At 40.3% G+C, this 25,838-nt stretch overlaps 1 protein-coding gene and 1 long non-coding RNA gene across 3 annotated transcripts in view; one reads left to right on the top strand and one right to left on the bottom strand.

Annotated features, from left to right (window-relative positions):
* Positions 1 to 25,838, bottom strand: part of rnf43 (ring finger protein 43) — a 102,734-nt gene that overhangs the window by 63,711 nt on the left and 13,185 nt on the right. The window lies entirely within an intron of this gene.
* LOC146509503 (uncharacterized) lies at positions 3,590 to 6,962 on the top strand. 2 transcript variants are annotated; one of them, XR_014876592.1, is made up of 3 exons: positions 4,022 to 5,404; positions 5,628 to 5,723; positions 6,169 to 6,962. It is a non-coding gene; the product is annotated as an uncharacterized LOC146509503 (long non-coding RNA). The 2 variants fall into 2 exon arrangements; XR_014876591.1 differs by having other exon boundaries at positions 3,590 to 5,723.

Below are 25,838 nucleotides of genomic sequence, written 5' to 3'. Positions count from 1 at the left end.
TTCCAATGGAAACTTCAAAGGTAAAGAAATACCACTCCTTCTTTAAAATTTATTAGGAGAGTATAGTACATAGAGAAGACAGGAGAGCAAGGGGGAGAACAACACACAGGGGAAAACACGCAGTCTGGGGAAAACTAGGCCCCTTCGATGGCCTTTGGGATTTGCCTGTTCAAGCAGGTGAGCTACAGAGGCGAACTTAACCTGCCATTTATCTCATAAATGCACGACTTTAATCTCAGTCTATCACAGGGCTTAACAAAATAATAAAAAAATTAAATGAAAAATGTACTAAGACAACGATTTGGAAACAAAAACTAAAAACACACACAGAGACACTGATTTTAACTTGTTAGTAAGTTTATTCTGAGACTCTACACTTTAAAATAGCACTTAAAGAGCATATTAGCATTTAGCTAACAAGGCTGTACCATAAACTACAAGGTTAACGTCAACTGTAATTATGTTTTATTTCACATAGGATGTTATCCGCAGTAACATTCCTCCCCTCTGTGTTTGATTAGCCGCAGTTTCAAAACAGTCAGAGATCTCCCTTCTCAGTAACATATGAGCCGACCACAGAAGCCTTCATTTTATTCCAAAGGGTCCCACCAGCAGCCTGTGTTTTCTCGAGGACACTCTAACATTAAAGACTACTCAGTTCTATTTCTGTCATATGGTTAAATTTTATAGAATTGTGCTCCAGCTGCCAGCAGCCTCCATGAGATGTGTGTATATGCACAACAGTGTCCTGGTGAAAGTGCAGTTGTAGCATGTACAGTATAGTTTAAAAGGTTTGAGTTGTTTCTTTACATATTGCTTGGAAAATTGGAAACACATGAACATATGAATGTGTAAACATGTATGGAAATAAAGTATATAAGGAAACAAACAGATGTTGGCTGAATTGAGATGATTCCACAATGCTTCAGTAATGTTGCGGTCAGGGCTCTGGGGAGGCCAATCCATGACTGATGGCATTCCATTGTGTTTTTTTCTATTCGGGTATCTGTTTACATCATTGGCAGCACATTTGGGTTACTTGCACGTTGAAAAATGAAGCCAATATGATGATTTCCTGATGGTATTGCATGGTGGATCAAAATGTTATGAGATTTTTCTGTGTTCATAATTCCATCAATTCTAACAAAATCTCAAACAACATTGGCTGAAGTGCAGTCCCAACCAGGTTTTCTGATATGCATAGTCACAACACTGGTTAATCTCTTGAAATGGGTAATGGGTGCCTTTTTATGTTGGAATGATTCAGAAAGTCAGGGATAGGGAAAACAATTCCTCCTCGTCAGGTATTAGAACTTGACTGAAAATAAGCGAAAAAGCAGCCAGTGTCCAAAGAAAACCTTGGAAAGAGCTTCAAAAATAATACAGAACTATTACTCGAGATCTTGTTAAAAAATTACAAGAAAGCCTGGCTTCTTGGAAGCAAAATGTGAAGAAATGAGGGGTGACTCCAAACTTTTGCACAGTACTGTAGCATAAAAGTTTCTCACCACATCCTTCGTTAGCAGTGGGGACATAGCTTGGTGCTGTGCCCGGGTAACCTGATGCCTGCTGGCAATGGCAGTACATGCCTTCACACGAGCCGGGCCTATCAGTATGTGTCTGTTTGCACGATGTGTGAGTTAGGGGTGGCCATCTAACGGCCTGCGCAGGCGGGGGCGGGGAACAGCTGGCCTTTCATTGACGGGGCTTTGAGTTCTGGCAGTTAAGATTTCACTCCAAAAGGGAATTTGAGAGTGGGAGGAGGCGTTGACATTGCCCCAACAGGAGCCAAATGTGCTTGAAAGAAATATGAATATAAGTTAAGGGAGGAGCGCTGGATTGTATTGTATTGTCTAGCAGGGAGAAATGATGCTGCCTCAACAGAGTTACTGCAAGGGAGGACTTACCACAATGACTGGGCATGCTATTTCTGGAGAAAAGCAAAGACTAATCATTATTTGTGTGCTAACTGTGCCAAAGCTACAAATCACAGCACTAAGACTCCAATCTGTGATGTTATGTCAGTATGGCTGCCCAATCCACAACAAAAGCCAGACTATTGTGTGGACTATTGTCATGTTGGTAGAGTAAAAAGAACAAACCAACACGTTTTTTTCAATGAGGGAATAAATAGGGGTCTGTTTGATGTATTCTTAAAAATGTTCAAAAAACAGAACTTGAAAAGCCACTGAATGTGCACTAACAATTGTATTGACAGGAAACACAATGCCCAGTAGACTATACATGAGGGTTATTGTTTGCAACAGATCCTTTTCTTTTGACTGATGATGCCATTCAACTTATGTCCCAAAAAGCAGTTCAGTGCCTTCTGACATTTCATATAATACACCCTTAAAATATGAGCTAGAACCCCAACCATGAAACAATCACTTTATAGCAAGCATGTGGTGACGGTGGGGAGGAAGAACTCTCTTTTAACAGGAAGACGTCTCCAGTGGACTCAGGGTCAAGGAGGAGCAGCCAGCTGCTACAACTGCTACACGGGGTGATGGAAAAGAGAAGGCAAACAGGAGGAGTTCATGCTGTTGTTCAAACAAATACAAACCCCAGATAAGAAAGTAAAGATCTGTATAAGCCTGTATTTTTCATGTTTTTCTACATTCCCATTTAGACTTTCCCTGTCCCCATGCTGTACATTCTTATAGTAGGCCCAGGGTGGTGCTGCAGGCCACTGTTTGGTAGAGCACATTCATTCTGTTGCCAAGTCCATGCTATCTTGTGAGGTTAGTTGGAAAGATTAGTGTCTAAGTTGTAATTCAGTCAGTGTTACTGGTAATTTCTATAGTCTACATACCACGTGGAGAATGGCCAAACAGTTAACACACAACTTGTGTAAATTGTAAACTGCAAGCAGATGCCAGTTGTGTAAGGGAGTCAACAAACCAGAAGAAGTTCTTTCAACAGGCTTCAACTGGAACTGAACCACACATCTCTGCATATATCTTTTATCAGTACATTCTTATTACCGCAAAATATTCTTCATGAATGCAATCTGAAGAAACAAAGTGTTCAGCCTTGTATCACTAAGCTTCATGATATTCAGCATGAAATCACAGTGCTTATCATACAATCTGAAAACACACACACAAACAGATAGACCTTCTGTTGATTCTTGTTCAAATAGACTACAAACTGTAGTTGACACCTCATGGAATGACTCCATCTTATTGTTGTTGTTGTTGTTTTTCATCTGCAGCAAGCAGCACAGCTCATGCATTAGCCAGCACGGTGGCACCCATATCGTCCTGACAGCCAGTGATCTGCTATGTCCCGCAGACCCATAGAATTAGGCCACCCAGTGAAGACATCAACATGCTGATTGTTGGGCTCCAGAACATTTCCCTCATCTTTTACCCCCAGCCCCCATCCCCTGTGCACTGGCCGGTTTGTTCCCACACTCCCCTTCTGTTAGCAAGCATCACTGCTCCCCGACCTCACCCCAACAAAAGGGCCACTGAACAGTTACTTTACACTTCGTATACACAGTTTGTCAATAAAAATCCACATTATGGCAGAATGAATCAGAATCTTCTCCTTCAACGCCACCATCCCTCTCCCACAGGTTTAATTTAACCACACACTGTAAACCCGAATGTTCAAAGTAATTAAATAGATTAAGTAGTGTATACTCAAAGTCTTTAAAAAGTTCTGTTAACTTAAATATGTCAAGTTCGTGTAACATGTTCTTCTTTTTGAGTAAATGAAACTAATAATTTTTGATTGAATTGAACTGTTTCTATATTAAGTAAGCATCACTTAAAATCATAACTTAAGCACAACGTAACACAGTTAAGTTAGGACATATAAGAATGGTAAAGTCCTGTTATTTTTGTTGTTTCAAGTAGGTAGGATTTAATAATAAACTTAATTTATGTAGCACATGCTAAAATGCAATAAAATCTCAAAGTGTTTCACCAAATAAGTAAAATCAAATTGTCTTAAATGCATTAGTGGAAGACAAAATGTATTTATTTTAATATTCATTGTCTTATCAATGTATCCTTTTTTTTTTTTTTCTGTAAGTGTTGAGCAGCTGCAGGAATCAATTTTTATTCCGAGTTAATCTCTGATTCACCCTCCGAAGCGGAAGGCGGCGCTAATGAGCATTATACACTGATCGTTTACCGCTATTTGGAAAAAATATGAAAACAGAAGAAGTAAAGGTATATGGGCGGGAAACAGCACCAAAGAGGCAACACGGACGACTGGAGAAAGTTGGACCTAACGGCAGCAACTAGCATCACTGGTAAGTTTTCAACGTTGATATTAGTTTATTGTTAAAATACGAATATTTAGTTGTATTTTGGGTGCGTGTCGAAAAGAATAGCAGAAATATCGGTCCGTGTTTTTTTATGTGCTTTGCTGCTGTCCCCGAAGGAAACTTTGCGCTTGCAGAGCTAGCATTAAGTTGTTGTAATGAGCGTCGCAGGCTGTTTAAAAAGTTAGATACTACTTGTTTTAGAGGTGGCGCCCGGTCGCCTAGTATGAAACAAAGTGTTTTAATCTCTCTAAATTTTGAAACCCTCATGACTCAGAATAGTTGGGTCCAAACAAGCCCGTTGTCCCTGCAGTTACACAGCGGAGATACCTGTCTGCAGTGAGAGTGCTTTCAAGCCGTTTTCTTGTTAGAAACGCTATATTTTAAACTATATGTGCGAATAAGTGGTGCAGGTGTATTAGGCGTTTGAGCGACGGTCTCAATAGGTGTTTTTTAATATATATATATCAGTCACTTTACGCCGTAGAATGATCGGGAAACTCATCCTTCTAATACACCTGCTCTGACGAGCCACGTTGTTCACAAGCCAGAGTTAGAGGGCCAATGAAAGAGCACGGCGCACGCATAGTCTCCTCTCACTTTGCCTAATTAGTGGAATCACTTGTCAATCAACTTCTGCCAACCAATTGGCACTCTTGGATCACTAAGGTCCTAAAAAACAAACCTGTCAATCAAAACAACCAGAATCGTTCAGAGAGAGAAGCAGTGATGAGGAGCCTGACATTTTTGACATTAACTGTGTATGCACATTAAATAATTTCAAATAACATATGTTTGGGGGAACCTCTCATCAGTAAGGCTTTAGTTTGTAGAAATGGCGTTGTTGTTGATTTAACCATGCCGTTAAAGTGCTGCTGCTTGTCTTCAGTATTGTAATATTTGCTCGATGGCTTTAGTATCTTGACTAGAGATGCATTCACACTTTGGGGATTAAATGAAAAGATCATTAACAGGGAAAAATTATAAATGGAAGTATTTATAATTTGTCACCGTTTGGATGCTTTTTAATTGTTCATCAGTTTATGCCTTTGGATCTCTTTGTTCCAGCTTCAAGAATTAAGACAGAGTCAAGGAAGAGAACTGGGGATGTGATAAAGACACCAGGTAATTCATTTTGTTTGTGAATTTTTCTACCAATCACCTCTCTCGCTCTCTCTCGAGTTGTCTTAAAAATATGTTAAACTAACTACTAAACCAACTTTACTTATGCTATTTTCCACCTATAGATTCTTATTCTTATTTGTGGACATATATTCTGATTTGACTGTTGTTGTTGTTGTTCAGTAAACTCACCAGTATATACAATTCTGTTTTTATCTGGCAATAGGAAATCCATGATATCCACACCAAGCGCACTACCGTTCTCCACGCCCTTCCTGTCTATCTGCATGAGGATGTCTCTGGATTTTTCAGAACCTGCACTGTGAGTGTCCTTAAGTATCTAACAGATACTACTGTGTATATAAACAGTGCATCAAAGTACAAACATGTATTTTGATGCACTGTTTGGACTTACCTTTGTTTAGTCTACCCATACGGTTTCCATGTATGGTCTTTTCTGTCTCCTCACTACGAATGAACTGAATTGGTGTTTTGTTGAAAGTGATAAGATGTTTAATAAAACATTTTCCTGTGTATTTCCTTTAGCTCAGTTTCAGTCTATCTCACACCACTTGATTCTCTGGTGAATTAGCAGATTTATGTGTGCAGAACATGGATCTTCTGTTTTTCACCTCTTACAGTGAGACCCAGGTCTCCCTTGTAAAAGAGGTATTGGATCTCAATGGGAGTTGGTAAAATGAGAAATTATATGTCGTCTGTTGTATTTCTTGGGTTAGATTGTGATTATCTCTTTTTCATTCATTCAGGACGAATCTGATGAGTTGGAGCTTGATGGTGTTGAAGTGGCCCTCTTCACTGTCATCAGTGACCATGACACGACAAGTCCAGTTCACTACCAACCTGTGAAAATCTCTGTCGTCATTGAAAGTGATGCCGTGGTCAGTCTCCCCAGATTTGGTGAAGACTTCCTGGTAATGTTTGGACTGATCTATGCACTTCACCTCAGCTACCCCAAAGCCCTGACCAACACTTTAGGATTTACTCAAAAGATTTTACTTGGTCTAGAAAGTGGTAAACTGTAACCCAGGTTACAGACCCTCAAGAATGACTTGGTTATGTAGGAACTCATCTGAAAGAAGGATGCAGGGTGAAGCATTATAAAAGGCTAGTTCAAAGTTCTCTCCTTTTATCTAAATAATGCCTCAAAACGTTATTGCATTACTCTACAGGTGTTCAGCCAATAGGTCCAATCTATACAACGTGCCTTTGTTCTCATTAACATAATGCAAAGCAACACTAATGTTTTGTATGTTTTAATGTTTTTTGTAATACTATTTCTAAAACATTGTGGGCTGCGCAAGATGACCTAAATTTCACTGTTTGATACTGGTTAATGTAAAACAAATAGCATTGTAATTCACTCAAATTGCTGCCCTGTTGCCTTATTCAGATATTAGCCAGAGAGCCAAAAGCACATTTTGATATTATTTATTATTATTTGGCTTTATTTTTTATTACTCTGACAGTTTTCCTGACTAAACAATTTTTGGTCTACTTATTTTAATTTATAAATGTTTTTGTTAATTTTTTTAAATTATTATTATTATTTTTTTTAAATGTATTTAATTTCAACATAATGTGCTAAAAGGGAGCAGGCAAGATGCTGTTCAATGGCAGATGTTTATGACTTTTGCATATTAAGTTATCGATACTCAGTGTAATTGAGGCAATCAATTGCCTCAAAAATTTTAAGTTTTGGGTCGCATGTTTTTAAGTATCAAGTAGTCAACATATTTGACTAACGTGTACTTAAAATAATGACAACACAAACTAATAAACATTTGAGTTTTGTTAACATAAAAATGTTGTGGTTGTGTACTTATTTTTTATAAGTTCTGTGAACTTATTCCTTTGAATTTGTAAACTTGAAACTTTAAGTCAAATATTTGCAGTTAATATTTGAGTTGACCGTTCTCAAAAGATACAAGTACCATGTAATCCAAACTTTTATGTTCTGGAAAAATTTGACTTATTCGGGTTTACAGTGCAGTTGAATGACACACACTCAAACATTTAAGCATTGCAACAATGCTGCCGTGCATCTCTTGTGTTAATCTCTTGATACATAATTGCTTCTTCCTTGTAGGTACCATCAAAGTCAAAAAACTTAACTGCTTGCATGGCATAATCTATATAAAATGATTGGGACTACAGGAAGATGGCTTTATAGTTCCACCTGACAGTCCTAACAACTGATGTAAACATGAATCAAAATGAAGCTGAAACCCTTGGAGCACATGGATGTGGAATTGGGTTTTGTTCTTTTTCTTCATAGAAGACAGAAGAAGGCTGAGTATGCGGCTAAAAAGAACACACATACAGTGTAACAGCCGACTTTGCATCCTGTTGCACCCACATATCAGGGCTCGCAAAATTTCAAAATCCCTGGTAGCCCTTCGGGCAGGGACTCTTCAGTTTTTGGTAGCCCAAAATAAATTTAAGTAGCCCGAATAAAAAAGAGCAATTCTTTGATTCATGTTTTGTTTCCTTTACAATATTATACATTAAAGTATAATATTGTAAAGGAAACAAAACAATCAAAAAATTGTTGAAACAGAAATTACAACATTGTATAAAAATTACAATCATCAACTCAAATACTTGGTTCTAATTTAACAGAAATTTCTATGAACTTGTAAGAACTGTGTAGAACATGAATCAGTTTGTGTCAGATCCTGAATTTGAAATTTCCACTGAAGTCACGGGTAAAAGGCAAGTGGAACAAAGATCTAGGACATTTGCTTTTTGAAGTTTGCAAAGACTGCTAAATTTTGCCAGTGGTAGCTCACTCTTTGCAACATAGTACGCTGTTCTAAAGAGAGGTTTATTTTTAGTATGTTATTTGCAATTGGTGTTTGTTCTGGGAAAGATATTGCAGACAGACTTTCTCATGGGTTCTAATGGGGGCCTTTCTTAAAATTACTGGTCCCAGTAACAAAGGCGCTTGTCGACTCAGAAATCGAGGGAAAACCAACAACACACCCGGCAGAACATTATGTTATTTACACAGGTGCACATAAGTGGTCCGCATGTGCGCATTTGCTGTCAAAATATAAGACGCGCACCAGATAAGAAGTTGCAACGCGCGTTTGCGTCCATATAAAAGGCACTGTTTTTGTCCGCTAGAGTGGGATTTTCACGGCACATTCTGCACCAAATTTCTGTGTGTTCATCATTTGTTTGAAGCCAGCTCACCTCCTGCAACCACCTTTCCAAGAATACGCGCTTCTTTTGCGGTTCGGGCTCCTTCTGACATTTCTTTGGAGGTGGAGGAACACCAAAGTAATTGCTTAAAGGAGCTTGCTTCTTCGACATCTTTAAGAGTTCTAAACAAATGTCTGTCCTCCTCCAGAATATCTTATGTACGCAAACATGCATTGCAACTTCTTATCTTGTGCGCGTTTTTTATTTTGACAGCAAATGCGCACCTGCGGACCACTTATGTGCACCACTGGTTATTTAGCTTGTTATATTGCAGCCACAGAAATTCTTTTGTCCATGAAACCATAAAGCTACACTTTCTTTTTGCCTTATAGTCTGATTTGTCATAACTTTTCCGTTTTGTGGTAAGCTTTTCTTTGGCTGTCACTTCTTCACCCTGACCTGTCTTATTTGGCTCAGCAGAACTAAAATATATATCCTGCTGCTTTTACACACGCACTCACATAACGCTCAGCGATTCTCTGCGCGATTAACCTCTCACATGTTTAAGCTTGCTGCGGGAGATTTCACTTGTCATGTTTGCATAGTAAGCTAACGATTGATAAGACGATGTCAGAGGAATTGGTGCGCAAATTATCGTCACTCACTAATCAGTGCTGTTGCTCTCTATACACAGTTTGCGCGATTGCAAAGTGAAAGCAAAAAACAAGCGCAAATTCAAACGCGATTTCAATATGTCACATATTGACAGTGGCTCACCAATGCCAATGACATAATTACCCAGCTACATTTCTGAAATAATGCAAAAGCATTGACATATATTTTTCCTTCCTTTGATAGCCCGACGGGCAGGGCAGAGATAGATTTTGGTAGCCCGACTGGAAAAATCGCTAGCCCCGGGACGTCGGGCTAGCAATTTTGCGAGCCCTGCATATGATTAGTTTGGTCTTATCTTGGCCTGAGGGCGAATAGTCAAATGGTTACATCACCATTTCCCACGCATAGATTTTATTGGTATATGCCAAAGTATATGTTGTTAGCAATAGCTGCTGTTAGCAAATTTTTTCCACCCCTGAGAAGGATGTCACCCACGACTAGGGATGGGTACCGGTATCCGGTGCCATGATGGCACCGGTTCTGACATAAACGGTAGTAACCAGACCGAAAAGCAGCGCACATTTCGGTGCTTTATTTCGGTGCTTTTTTTCCTGAGCTGTGATACACTTTCTTCTTCCTTACATTTGTATTGGCGGTTGGCAAACAACTGAAAGGTGCATTACCGCCACCAACTGGTATGGAATGATACACTTTAGATTCTAGCCAATCATTTTAAGTTTCCGAGAATAGTAGGCGGGTCCAGGTACGTACGTTCTTTTAGAGCAGAGCTACAGATTAAAAATGTCCAAGGCGAAGCGGTCAAAAGTCTGGCTGTACTTCACAGCAAAAGATGCAAACTCAGCAGCTGCAACAAGTGCTTTAAGGTGATACTGTGATGCTGTCAAAGGAGGTAACACCTCAAATCTGATGAAACACCTGGCGACGCATAGTGTTTTTTTTTAAAGCCGAGAAATGCGCCGTATTTGATAGCTTGCTGCGAGACCTCACACCGAGCACATCTACTGCTTGTGGGTTGCCTGTTATCGGACCCGGAATTAGCAACATCCCCCAAAAACCCGAAGAGGAGAGTCCTGGCCCCTAGCCCTGCCAGTGTAGCAGAAATGATGACGGATGATGATGGCAGCAGCAGCCGTTCTTCTCTGCGTGAGTAGCTTAATGTTGTTCGTGTGTAATTTACGTTGAGTAGGCTAACCACGTTATTACATTAATGCATGTAAGGTGAACAGCAAACACCATCATAGCTACATGCGGCTGTCTTCTTGTTTGATGGCAGATACTCCCTTCACCCTGGCCAAAAAGGCTAAAATGACCAAAGAAAAAGTGGAAAACAGTTAAACATGAGAGGTTTTTGGACAAAGTTTGTGTTTTTTTCCATTGTTTAAGCACTGCTTCCAGCCAAGAATGATACCATATATGCCCCATAGCTGCAGAAAAGGCTAACATTGTTATCTTTTTACAAAAAAACAGCTGAACATGAGAGGTTTTTGGACCACTTTTGTGTTTTCCATTCTTTAAGCACCGGTTTGAGCACCGTTTAAGCACCGGCACCGTTTCAAAAGTACCGGTTTGGCACCGGTATCGGATAAAACCTAAACGATACCCATCCCTACCCACGACCAGTGAAAATCACTCTGATGCTCTTATTTTTGTAGTCACTCTTAGTAATGTAGTCGCTGCTAACCAACTAGCTCTGACCCTAATGCAATATGATGCTTTAGACAACTTTTCACATCAATCTGACTTACCTGATTTACTAATTCATGACTCCTTATTGTGGTGTTCATCAAATTAAACGGAAAAATTGAGTGAACATTAACAATCTTGCAGTAAAGAAGCTTTTGGGTTAAAACTGATGATAGTGTTTAAGAAACAAACCAGAGAGCTAACAAACTGAACTTACACGTTATTAAAATTGGACAATATTGACACACATGGACAGACATTACAATGCACTCCAATTTTTGCACAAATATCACAATATACCTTAGATGTTTATCTTGTGTATCAACTATCACATTATTGCAGCATTGTAGAACCACAATATTAACATTATCATGGGTAATGTAATACAAATCAAGCAGGATTCAAGTACGCTGGTATTTTAGATATGCCAAGTGAAGAATTTTGGGTGTGCAACATATGCAGATATACTTGTGTGTAACCCTTCAAAATAACAAACGAAAAAAAAACTCAATCTTTTTTTGTGACGCTACACATATGAATTGAGGGCTTATACAGCTGATTACACCATGAAGAGAGGGGAGCATGACAAATCACATAAGCCACAAAGACAGTGGCTGCAATGTTCCCTTTTAATACGACTTCGACCCTTTCCAGAGTGGAAGCTAAGCTAATAGATCAACAACAGCACAAACCAGTTGTGTTTTTTGACACTGCATTCTAGTGGCAGCGAATCACTACAATAGCTTTGCAAACCATGTTGTGCAAAGCTGTGCGTAGTGTCTGTGTAGGACCCGCTCAGAACTGTGTTCCCTTTACCTTGTGATTCCCAATCCACAGGTAGTGATCCTCAGTATCACCCTGGTGCCACTCTAGTGAACTATCTTTAGCAACTTATGGAGGTTAATTAGTGTTTAAAGGAATAACAGAGTTAACTGACATCCAAATGATAACGCTCATCCTTCAGATGATGATGGGCCAATTGTATTTGCTGCACTGGATCACTGCAGCTCAATATCCAGAACTGTGGTTGCAAGTAAGTATTGCAGTATTCTCCTCAGTGATATGTGTCAATATACAGTGGGGCAAAAAAGTATTTAGTCAGCCACCGATTGTGCAAGTTCCCCCACTTAAAATGATGACAGAGGTCAGTAATTTGCACCAGAGGTACACTTCAACTGTGAGAGACAGAATGTGAAAAAAAAATCCATGAATTCACATGGTAGGATTTGTAAAGAATTTATTCGTAAATCAGGGTGGAAAATAAGTATTTGGTCACCTCAAACAAGGAAAATCCCTGGCTCTCACAGACCTGTAACGTCTTCTGTAAGAAGCTTTTCTGTCCCCCACTCGTTACCTGTATGAATGGCACCTGTTTGACCTCATCATCTGTATAAAAGACACCTGTCCACAGCCTCAACCAGTCAGACTCCAAACTCCGCCATGGCCAAGACCAAAGAGCTTTCGAAGGACACCAGGAAAAGAATTGTAGACCTGCACCAGACTGGGAAGAGTGAATCTACAATAGGCAAGCAGCTTGGTGTGAAAAAATCAACTGTGGGAGCAATCATCAGAAAATGGAAGACATACAAGACCACTGATAATCTCCCTCGATCTGGGGCTCCACGCAAGATCTCATCCCGTGGGGTCAAAATAATCATGAGAACGGTGAGCAAAGATCCCAGAACCACACGGGGGGACCTGGTGAATGACCTGCAGAGAGCTGGGACCAAAGTAACAAAGGTCACCATCAGTAACACACTACAACGGCAGGGAATCAAATCCCGCAGTGCCAGACGTGTTCCGCTGCTGAAGCCAGTGCATGTCCAGGCCCGTCTGAAGTTTGCCAGAGAGCACATGGATGATACAGCAGAGGATTGGGAGAATGTCATGTGGTCAGATGAAACCAAAGTAGAACTTTTTGGTATAAACTCAACTCGTCGTGTTTGGAGAAAGAAGAATACTGAGTTGCATCCCAAGAACACCATACCTACTGTGAAGCATGGGGGTGGAAACATCATGCTATGGGGCTGTTTTTCTGCCAAGGGGACAGGACGACTGATCCGTGTTAAGGACAGAATGAATGGGGCCAAGTATCGTGAGATTTTGAGCCAAAACCTCCTTCCATCAGTGAGAACTTTGAAGATGAAACAAGGCTGGGTCTTCCAACATGACAATGATCCAAAACACACCGCCCGGGCAACAAAGGAGTGGCTCCGTAAGAAGCATTTGAAAGTCCTGGAGTGGCCTAGCCAGTCTCCAGACCTCAACCCCATAGAAAATCTGTGGCGGGAGTTGAAAGTCCGTGTTGCTCGGCGACAGCCCCAAAACATCACTGCTCTTGAGAAGATCTGCATGGAGGAATGGGCCAAAATACCAGCTACTGTGTGTGCAAACCTGGTAAAGACCTATAGTAAACGTTTGACCTCTGTTATTGCCAACAAAGGTTATGTTACAAAGTATTGAGTTGTATTTTTGTTATTGACCAAATACTTATTTTCCACCCTGATTTACGAATAAATTCTTTACAAATCCTACCATGTGAATTCATGGATTTTTTTTTCACATTCTGTCTCTCACAGTTGAAGTGTACCTCTGGTGCAAATTACTGACCTCTGTCATCATTTTAAATGGGGGAACTTGCACAATCGGTGGCTGACTAAATACTTTTTTGCCCCACTGTATGTCACCAGTCAGACAAAATCCCCACCTTATAGGAGGAGGAATTAGAAACTGAAGCAAAGAAATCACCCTTTTTTTAATTTCCTAGAAAACTTTTCAAACTGTTGCAAAATCTCATCCTGTATAATCTGTAAATCTTTGAGCTCCTGTACTGTTATATCATTGGTGGTAACTGAGATATGCATGATTGTCCAAAACGACACCAAAGTGCACCCTGTGCCAGCAGATGTCATGTGAGATGACATTACAGGAAGTGTAATGGGCTCATGAGTCTCTCATCATTCAGATTGGTATGTTTAGTTACTTTTGTCACAAAGTACAAGACAATTAAAACATTTCCAGACTCTTGTATACTGTATAATTTAATGATTAAGCTAATGCTGATGTTGGCATCAGCACAGAACCGCTAGCAGTCAGTTACAATGTTTACCATATATTATAAAGTACTGTTTCTGTGATTTGACACTATGAATGCATTAAATTGAATAGAATTATGTCCAGTGACATTTGGAATAAAGTTTATTTAAACTAGATGACTGCAACGTCAGAGTTGAGAAAAGAGAAACATTCAGGAACAGATATCTGAAAAATGCAGGCACTCTGATCCCTTTGCTATGAGGCTCTGTTTTATGTTATAGCAAAACCAAATTTTTTGACAAAAGAAATAGCAAAACAAGATCCTATTAGCAGTGTTGGGGAATAACGGAATACATGTACCGCCGTTACGTATTTAAAATACAAAATATGAGTAACTGTATTCCTTTACAGTTACCGTTTAAAAAGGTGGTATTCAGAATACAGTTAATTTGTTGAAATACACGGATTACACAGCGGTATTTTCATGTAAGGCTATGTCCTCTCTATTTTGGGGAATTCCACAACGGTGGAAACCAAAACAAAACAGGCATTAAGAGGCTCTAATGTCTGTGTCTCAATCTCGCGGCCCACGTCACCCCTACTTGCGGCCTGCATAATGATGTGAAGAAAATTTTTTTTTAAATTATTCACAAAATGTATTTAATATGAAGGCAATAGTGTTAGGCAGAGTGTTACAGGCATAGCCCTAAACAATATAGCCTCATGGGCAGTGTAGTCCGTGCTGCAGGGAGAATGGACTGTCATACCCGTTATGTGTCTATGAGCGTGAGGGAGGGAGAAAAGGGAGAGTCAAAAAGTATGAGTTGTCACTGACCAGAAACGGGAGCTGGAAGCATGCAAATATAATAAAAACCACTGCAGCCAAGAAGAGTGCCTGACGAGCCCAGTTGTAACTAAGCTATTAAGACTCGACTGTACACTGTAGTACAGTTGAACCAGCCTTTCAACGCCTCTGTCTGTCTCTCGCTAGCAAAGTTGACCCAGACAAAGTAAAGCTATTTTTCGGCTACGAGCCCGACACGGAACCCAACGTATTATCCAGAGGTTTTACGCCTTTACGGTTCAGAGCCACGGACCTCTTTTAAATACGCGTGGAATAGTTTTCTATACGAGATCGCTGAAAAAAGTGCAGCCTTACCTAATGTTCACCTTACTGTTACTCATTTTATATTGAGATTTAAAAATCTAGTTGGTATTGCTATGGCGAACAACCTTCAGTAAAAGTAATAAATCACACAGCAATAGTACATTCATGTAGTTGTAAAAAGCATGATAATATATTAACCTCTTAAGCCCCAAGCCTAACTGATCTCCTGCCTTTTGCCCCCGTATCAGGGGGCGTTGGGGCTTAGGAGGTTAAGTAATCCAAAGTATTCAGAATACGTTACTCTCATTGAGTAACGTAACATAATACATTACAAAATACATTTTGGGGCATGTATTGAGATATATGAGACCTTGATACAAATCTCAGCTCTGTTCCTTCCACCTCACATTCAGCCACACTGCCGCTCTTCTGGCTGCTTCACTGCACTTCCAGCACTCTTCCAGCTTCTCAAGCTCTTTAGCAGAATAAAAGGCCCCTCTGATCAAAGGACCCACAGACAGGTTCCAACCAAAAAAAGTGCACCTATCCAAATGGTCTGTTTACTCTGCATTGCCATGACAATATCAGATAAGAGATCTAAAAATATAAGGGGTTAAAAGAAGCAGTCAGACAATGACAGAGCAAGCGTCTAGGTTACACTGACTGAATCTGTATAGGAGAAGAAACACAGGCAGACAAAAGGGGAAATGCCTGTTTCCATTGCTACTGGATACAAATATGGCAACAACAAAACAGGCCTGGTCACACAACTTGGCTATGGACCGAAGCATGTATGTGCACATTAGCCTTCAGTGACAGCAAAAGCATTCATACTAAAGAATATCATATGCAAATACTGGTCAAATACCTTTTAGTCGACTCGTGAAACAAAGAGGGAAACATAAATGGTGAGCTTCAATGCTGATTTAAAATAGCTGAGTGATATTAAGAATCTTTTATCTGTTTACATTAGATAAGAATTTTGAATAACAGTAAAACAATGAACAATGCAAGGTTTCCAAGCCAGATCTAAAGTGTGGTTGACAAATGTCTGTGAGGCTTGAAATGACTGCACCTGATCTTGGTATAGTGAAGTCTATAGCTTAAACAGCCTGCAGCACAGATTGAGTTTCCCCTAGAGAGTCACCTTTGCAACCCTGCGCTTTTTATTTCCAGCATTCATACTTTTCCAGCACTTTCACTGCAATTAGGTGTTTCACAGGTAAGTTGAATGAAAAGCTGAACAGCAAAGAGCAGAGAATACAGGTATGCGCAAAAGCAGGTCATTGCCTTTTTCACAGTGCCAGAAGAACAAGTGTCCAAGAGTCAATCTAAGCAACATAGGTGGGGCCAAGATAGAGAGCTTTGAGTGGGCCGCCTAGTGGAATAGTACCCTGCCCGGGTGGCCAACAATCTCTGAAAAGAAAATGTCACCTTGGAAAAAAAAAGAAATTATTGACAAGCCACAGCTTTCTCTGTTGGCAAATGCGAGGAGGGAACAGGCACTGCATTCCCGTGTGGCTAGCGAAACATAACTCACTGCTAGGGTTGCCTCCCATGTCTCCGGTGCCTCCCATTCAGACCACAGCCCTGCAATACTATACCTGCTAACAAGGCAGCCGGACATTCTGCCTCCACTATTTACTCTCCTCTGTATTTATGACCATTTGTCTATTCTAGAGCCAAGCCCTCTTATATTTCCTTTTGATTTCCCGGCACTTTTCCCTCCATTAAAATGGTGTCATTATACTGTGTCAATGATTGCTGGGCCCGGTGCATGAACTTTGAACCCATAAGGCAACAGCGCAGGGAGGCGAGGCATGTGGAGAGGGCATGGGGTTGCGGGGTTGGTGGTGGGTTAACTCGTTTACGATCCGCGCCATAAAGCTTCCTGAAAGGTTGCTTGGGCTGAATAACCACGGGTATGTTAACCTTTCACCTTCCTACACATTGAGAGAGTAAAAAAGAAACACCAATGTGAGTGTGTGTGTGTGTTTTCTTTCAAGTTGTGTTTGTATGACACGGTGTGTGTGAAAAAGCAATGCGGACATATCTTTCTTTTCCTAAAGAGCAGGTGTTTGTGCAAGCTGTCCCAGGAGAGGCACCCTGGCTACAGTGTTGTGAGATCGCTCCCACCTGTGAAGATCAAATATGAGACATTTATTATACAGGGGGGACTTATCTGGTGCTCCCTATCTGATGGGCTATGTAATGGAGAGGCCCTGGACAGATCCACTTTCACTGCCCTGAAAGGCTGGAGAGGTGACCCAAAAGGAAATCATTATGCGAGAAAACAATGGCGTCGTAGGCGTGGAGGAGAAACCCTCTGAAGGGTACTGCCCTCTCTCCTCCCGGCCCGCCACGAAGGCTGAAACCACTAGTTTTGCTTCGGGGCATATCAGGTCTGTGTATGAACGGTGCTTAATGTGTGGGTGGTGTGTGGAAGATCTCACTAGTCACCAATTTTCAAGTTGTGCCTAATTAGGTTCTTTAAAGCAATAACTCTGTGTTCAGGAGGTGGTGAGTAACTATATTTTACATATAATTATTGACGGGCAAACTGCAGACAGTTGAACAAAAGTTGTAATTTATCTAGACTGTGGCCTATGCATCATAGTGCATACTGTATTGTAAAGCAATACCAAACTGTACAGCACTGCCACCGTTTGTCCTCAGGGCGCCAGCCAAAGTCGAAGCCGGCTCTTTACTTACAAGCTCTGCAAGAAAAGTCTCATTCAGCTGGGGCTTACCACGGGGCTATTTAGAAACTGTTAAAAACAAACTACAAAGAATTCTGCGTTCAAAGTCAAAATGATCCACAGAACATAAAACAGGTCATCTCCAGTTAAGGGAATGAAAGCTTTGACTGACAGGTGGACCTAGGATAATTGGAGCATGTTAACTGTACTAATAGCCCATCCAGGAAGTCTTTTGTAATTTAATTTCTTCACATGTTCATTCATCAGTTGTTCAAATTAGCAGATGCCTGTGTCTCTGTGATGGACCAATGCAGTCTATGGATGCATATTGATATCCAAAATAGCAATCTCCTATCCACTTATGGTATTAAAAAAAGAAATTTAAAATTTTTAATTTAAAATTAAAAAAAAAAAGTCAAACAAAAAACAGTGTACAAAAAAATCCATCAATAACAGGTGACTGTGGATATTTTATATGAACAGACATAATTCATGGTTGCCTTAAGCTGTACGCTGTATTACGCTGTATATTTGCCAACTGGTCCCAGCAGATGGCTGCTCTTCCCTGAGCTGCTGGAGGATTCTTCCTGTTAAAAGGGAGTTTTTCCTTCCCACTGTTGCCAAGTGCTTGCTCAAAGATGGTCATCTGATTGTTGGGGTTTTGTCTGTATTACTGTAGGATCTTTACTTTACAATATAAAATGCCTTGAAGCAACTTTTGTTGTAATTTTGTGCTATATAAATAAAATTGAAATGTGTGACAAAATTGGTAGGATGTATATTTTCAATATTAGATGTATATTAATTATCACAAATTAGTATAAAACACCTAAAATATGTACAATCTGCAGGATAAAATATAGACTTGGTAGCTATATATTAGTTGTCCAAACTTTGAATGGTCACCAAATGGTCCCGATTCCATAACTGTACTGTAGCTGTTTGCTAAGTAGTAAACATATTAAATGAATAAATGGAATAAATAAAGTCAGCTTTACAGAATTGTATAATGTTGCACCTCAATATTATAAACTGCTGTCATGCCATGAAGGCTTAAGGCTCATGGATCAGGTACTCAAACTGGAATTCCCAGATTGTACACCATGTCTCACTTTGCACTCAATGTGACTGTGTTGGCATTTCTACCAAAGGTGAGTGAATATTGTGCTGCATCACATTACAATTGATCCATGACATAGCTGACTTAAATATACAAAGTGAACCACGTAGAAGGCAAGGATTAAATTGTCACATTGCTGTTATTGTACCTCTAATCACCCCTCCCAGGCATGACAGGTCAGAGACTAAACATCTAACAGTTAATTAAGAGCTGCAGAGAAAAGGATCAGATGAGATGTAACCGTCTCCGAATCTTTGTCTTGGGTGAAAAAAAGGCCAGGACTTCCTTCTCGGGAAAGAAAGCGGGCTTGGGAGATGCACGGCTGCATGCGTGGCGATTATCTCTTCACATTACTCAGTTTGAGTGAACCAACAGAACGGCATACCTTGTAACCTGAGGATATCTGACATCACACTTTCAGTGAGAGTCTGTGCTGCACACACACTTCAAAGCTCCTCATGTTTACATATCAGTAATTAAGAGTCCAGGTTTAAAACACACACAACCATCCACGCTTTAAAGTCTGAGATGTTTACATGCCGCAGAGAGTGTTATGTGTACAGACATACTGAACTTAACTCAAATTACAAGAGAACACCTGGTTCAAATATGATGAGGGTGTCACCTGATCAAATAAGGTACATAATACATTATAACACACAAGATTATTCACAGTATTCACCTGGCTGCTGTCAGTGATGTAGGGTATACTACAGGTATACAAAAATGGCCTGAAATTAGATGATGAATATGGCAGGTCAGATCAGTATTAACCAACAAGGGGAATGCAAATGCATTCAATAGTGATCTCGGTTTTACCAAGGGGATAAATATTTGGCTCAATTGCGCCTAACAGTAGTCCTTATTTGAAACGCAGTTGTAATGAGACCCTTGTGACATGACCACAACAATCAAAGACTCAAAATTTCCTTCATAAAACTGGAAATATTACCCTGTGTCAGGACTTTTATTTGAAGCATGCATAGTAAATTATATGACAGATGGGGGAAACAAAGCTTGTTTTGTTGTCATCTAAAACAGGTCATGGCTCTGTGTGCGTACATCCCACTAACTCTGAAAGACAGAGTCCACTCACAAAAGAAGGTGATCAATGCACTTTATTCTCATTATATAATCATTACAAAGTTAGGGACGCTGAAACAGGTCTCAGTTTCTTGTTTTTCTTCTGTTATGTCCCATTGAAAATGCAACTCAGAGCAGACCCCCCTTATCTGGAAATAACTAATTGGCATTTTCTGCTCTTCACAGGTCTTATGAATGATATTATTATATAATTACCTCCATATAAAATCCTTTTCTTGTGATCTATATATCTCAAAATCTTGTCTTAGAAAATTTACAGCTTTGCCAGCTTCAAATTGGATTACAAAGCAATTCTATCCAAGTCGGCCAGCTCATTTTTGTAATCTTTTAATTGCTCTAAAATCTAATTTGATGTACAGTGCCGCTCCCTCGTCTCCATGGGTTCTTCCTCATGACCTGACTCCACCATGGTTGGATCGCAGTAAAACCATCAATGTGTCATCTTAAGATAACAAGATAATAAAGTCATGACCATAGGATCCTTGTTATTTGATATCCCATGATAGCAATATAATGGAACCATTATAGTCAAATAATGGGCTAACAGCCTAAAGATGCAAAAAGAAAAAAGATGCAATTTATTATCAGGAATAATTAAATTATTAAAGTTGTGATAACAAATTGATAGTGACAGCAGGTTCTATTCTTGTGTTTTGGTTTTTAGGAGGTGTGGCAGAGTTACATTTGGACTGTGCCACTGTGACGTGATGAGCTGACAGGCATAAAACATTTATGAGCAACTAAATCTGCTCTCAGTATATAAAGCTTCCACTTGCCTCCATATTCATTGTTTATTAATCTCTTCTAAATTTCTGTATGAGCCATCGTCCTCGACAGTTTCCTGCAATACAGCTAGTTCTAAACTCACAGTATTAAAAAAATCTGTATGATTAAAGAAAAGGAAAGGAATTCATCACCGTTATAAAATGGATAATATCCAGGACATTTTCTGTTGTCTTGACACAGTTTTTTTTTTTAAAAAAAAACAACATTTTTTTTAACCTGAATAGACATCAAAAGAAAACAAATTGAATGTTTTAAGAACTTTTGCTTTATCTTTTATATCTACAGGGTGGGCCATTTATATGGATACACCGTAATAACATGGGAATGGTTGGTGACATTAAAGTATATGTGAGGGGGCAAACTCCTCAAGATGGGTGGCGACCATGGTGGCCATTTAGAAGTCGGCCATCTTGGATACAACTTTTGTTTTTTTAATAGGAAGAGGGCCATGTGACACATCAAACTTATTGGTAATGTCACAAGAACAACAATGGTGTGCTTGGTTTCAATGTAACTTTATTCTTTAATGAGTTATTTACAAGTTTCTCTTTGTTCACAGCTATTGACATGTCGAAGAGGTTGACACGTGAGGAGCGGATCAAAATTGTGTTGATATCTGGTGAACGCAGTAACCAGGTCATTGCAGCAGATTTCCATGCAAGACACCCTACAAGACCACCCATCTCCCGTGCTACAGTTAGCAAACTGCTTGCTAAGTTTCGTGAAACTGGTTCAGTGTTGGATTTGCCAAAATGTGGACGCAAGAAAACTGTCACTAATGAAGAAACATCAGTGGCTGTCCTAGTTTCATTCAGCAAGAGCCCACAGCGTAGCACTCGCCGCATGTCACTGGAGAGTGGCATTAGTCGAACATCCCTTCGGCGGATATTAGCTACTCACAAATGGCACCCTTAAAATGGCACCTACTGCAGCATCTCAACGAGGATGATCCAGATCGGCGCACAGAATTTGCAGAATGAGCAAAACAAAAATTGGAACAGGACCATCAGTTCAGTGATGAGGCAAACTTTTATGTGAATGGTGAAGTTAACAAACAAAACCACCACTATTGGTCTGACACTAACCCATATTGGATGGATCCCTCCAAGACTGTTGGACCAACAAAAGTGATGGTTTGCTGTGGTATATGGGGTACAACGATAGTGGGTCCATTCTTCATCAATGGAAACCTCAAGGCCACTGGATATTTGAAATTGCTACATGATGATGTGTTTCCCTCTTTATGTTACTTTTATCTTTGGGGTCATCTGAAGGCAATTGTCTATGGTGTGAAGATACGAGATGTGCAGCACCTGAAACTAAGGGGTACTGGATGCCTGTGCTGGCATTTCTCCTGCGGTGTTGCATTGACAATCCAACACAATAGGCAGCACATTGAACACATTTTATAAGTGGTCAGAAACTTGTAAATAACTCATGAAAGAATAAAGTTACGTTGAAACCAAGCACACCATTGTTTTTCTTGTGACATTACCAATAAGTTTGATGTGTCACATGGCCCTCTTCCTATTGAAAAAACAAAAGACAAAGACCAAAGACAATTCAACCAACATGTGCGTGTTGAAGCAAGGGGGAACAGGAGAAAGAGGCTAAATGGGAGGAGGAGGTTAAAGAAGGAGAGAGAGTGTGAGCGGGAGACTAAACTGGAGGAAGTGCTGGGATAGTGCCGCAGCACTGAGATGGGTCTTAAAGAAGAAAACTGACTGTGACCTCATTGGAAGGACTCCAGGGCTCGTAGTGCAGGTCTTCTTTGATAATGGGCCACAGTATGTGTAACAGTGTTGGTCTGCCGCTACGGTACACAACGTTTTGGTAATAGTTAACAGAGTGGGCAAACAGTAGAAGTCAGCAGCAGCATGGAGGTAGGTCAGAGAAGTGCAGCGACACAACACTTGTCTGCTCCTCCACTTCTGTTTAGACTCACCTTGCTCTCTCTCAGATAGATTTGGCACTGCAGTGGGGATCTTGGCTCAGCTTTTCGCTCTTAGATTTGGACTGGAGCTTCATAAACACTCATATAAAGCATAGAGATGTGATGAGCAGTCACCAGAAACGTTCTACACGAAAGACAGAGGGGTCCTCTGAAGGCTTTGACAAACCTTATTCTGTGCGATGGAAATACATTCAGTTCACATCTCTAGCATCTGATGCTGCCAATAGATCTATATAGACTATCATGTAGATTGTTATTTATAGTAACAGGTCCAAATTCCACAGTGTTGTGCATGGTCCTCCTATTATATACATCCACAATGACTTAACACCGTGGAAAACAATGTTTTGACTCGGTGACATGAGTGGAATATTATATGTCATCTGTGTGTCCAAGCCCATTAGTGTCACAACTAATATGGCAGAGATTATACATGCTATGTTGTTTCTGTTACCACAATGTTAGCCTGAGTCTTCATGGTCACATTTCCTCTGCTTGTGGAAGAAGAGCTATGCTTATGTGTGGAGGTGTGTGCATGCCTTGCTTTCAAGTAGCCCCGCAGACAGACAGTCCAAGGACTCGGAAAGGTGGTAGGCATGTCATTACCCGATCCTCTCTGTCAACCTGCGGCTCTAATCTCAAACAGACCAAACACAGCTCTGCTTTAGTCCTATGGAGCTGCCCTTTGGGACTACAGTGGTCTAATGCTGTGCTAACCTTTTTTTTTTTTTTTTGCCTGTCCCATTTGGTTCTTTAGCCATCAGAATTGTTGTCTGAAGACCAACAAGGATACCCAATGGATTTATTTTGCCAAATGGATCATCATGGCATTGCCGTATTGGTCCATTTGATTGACCTTTGTTTTTATTATTTATTTTATTTTATTTTCAGTTGTTACAGACGGGACAGACATGAGTGAGGGATAGGAAAGGGAGAAAGAAAGAGGAAGGAAAAGAAAAACAGAAGGGGAGAGGGACAGTGAGAAAGGGGGGGAAAAAAATCTCCTGGATCACCTGTTGAGAGAGAAAGAATAGAAAACAAGCAAAAAAACCAACAAAGCAACATACTAAACACAACACCATCGCATTAATCTAGCTAAGTGTAAACAGCAGTAAATACTAAATATTGAATGTTGTTGTGCAGCACGCAGGACAGACAGCGCACAATGTGCTTTGAAGTAGCAGCCAAGAAAGGTGTAATTTAAGTCTACGAACAGTGAACACCCGTGTGCACACCTGTGTGGATCAGCGCGCTTGTATTCAAATGGTTTCCCCATGTAATGGTCTGCAAGAGGATGTAGAGAGCCATAGCCCTGTCCCCTCAAACAGACCAAACACAGTCCTATGGAGCTGCCCTTCGGGACTACCGTGGTCTAATGCTGTGCTAACCTTAACCTGCTAACCTTGTGCTAACCTTAACCTGTGGTTAATCAATCAATCTGGAGGGGATAAAATAGCAGGCCTGGAAACTTGAGCCACCAACAGCCCGTCTCAAAGCAGAAAAAGAGCCCATATAGCCCAAAACACATGCCTTGTTTGCTGTCAAGTACTATTTTTTTTGTTGCTTTGGAGCAGCTCCCACTTGGGACGTTATCAGGTTAACGGCCCTGATGACACATCACTGTCCTGTTCTCTCAAATACAGACTGCCTTTTGATCCGCCCACCTGATTTCAGTCGACTGTGACTGCACACTAAGGGCAACTGAAACAGAAAAAAAGGAACAATCTGAAGCCTAATGTTCGAGTAAATGTAAATGCACATGTTGTGTAACCTAGATGTTAAGGATATTCTACCACCACTATTACATTTAAAGAGAACCAACTGCAAAGCTTTCTGAGTGGAAAACCAACACGGTGTAATCACATGAAAGGGCTGAGATACCCACGCGTACTTTGCGAGAGTACAACAATGAGATCATTTGTGTTGCTGTTGTTGACTGGCGTTAGGTTTTAGCGTTGGCTGTACCAAGAGGGTTAAATGTAAGGGGAGTCAGTGACTCTTAAAGCCTCTCTCAGAGCACCCTAAAGAGCAGACTGTCAGCATTCCTCCTGGGTGCCAAGGTATTTACTTTGGACAAGAGAGAGGAGCACTGTAAGGGACTGTCTCTAATTAGGAGCAGCCAGTCAGGAGGTCACGGCCAATCGGAATGGGTCTCCTAGATACGCAGGCCTCTCTTAATGGCTGTTGAACAGTGCGTCCAACACAGACTAGTGTGGGTTAAGGTGGTTTTGGAGTATGCAACAGGGTCCCTGCATGCCTGTACTGAATCAGTTCTTCCACCTGGGGCTGGACTAATGCATGGCAGGTAGCTGCATTGTTATAACATGGGGTGCATAAGAGTTTGAAGTCAACAGCACTGTGGACGTTTTACTCATGCTACACAGGTCAGTTGGTAACTTAGCATTAAGTAAGCGAGTCATGTACATTTAAGAACATCAAGGTGATGCTGGATATCTTTTAGATTTTCTGTGCTATAATAGTTCTGCATGTTTGAAACTTGCATGTTTGAAATCACTGCATGTGACTGCTTACTGACAAGTAAAAAGCAGCAGGTGATGTTTTAGTCCCCAAAAAGGGATCTAAAAATATGATATATAAAAGTATAAAGCAAGTTTTCTTTTTACTAATATTTCAATTTGTATTTCTAAAATTACAAATGTTCATGTTGATGTGCTGCTGCACCAGATCTAGTAAACTCGGGCAGCTGATGAACTTTACATGGCCATGAATTTTTGTTTGTTTTTTAAATTCATTCTTACTCACAGGCACATCAGCAGGGCTAGTGTCAGCAGACAAAACAGCTCCCAAACAGAAATGACTACTGAAAGAGAGGCTCACCCTGATAAGTGGAGGTAAATGAGAGTTTGGCACTCACTTACACTATTGATTTCAAACCCTGAGCCATGATTGAGTCCTCACAATAACAAAGTTTTTAAAACTATGTTAATAGCTCATATACTGTGTATACAACCTAGATGTTAAACTTAAAAGCATTCATTCTCATAGCCGGCAGGTGGCAACTCCTCAAGCCACTAAAATGAATTCACATGATGTAGAAGTCAATGAACCTGATTTATGATGTTACTTTATTTATGATGTTACTAAAGAACACTTTCTTCATGAGATTATATTCTCTAATGTGAGTT

This window comes from Neolamprologus multifasciatus, chromosome 10 (assembly GCF_963576455.1).
Source record: "Neolamprologus multifasciatus chromosome 10, fNeoMul1.2, whole genome shotgun sequence".
Classification (NCBI taxonomy): Eukaryota; Metazoa; Chordata; class Actinopteri; order Cichliformes; family Cichlidae; genus Neolamprologus; species Neolamprologus multifasciatus.
This window is presented reverse-complemented; position numbering and strand designations above follow the sequence as displayed.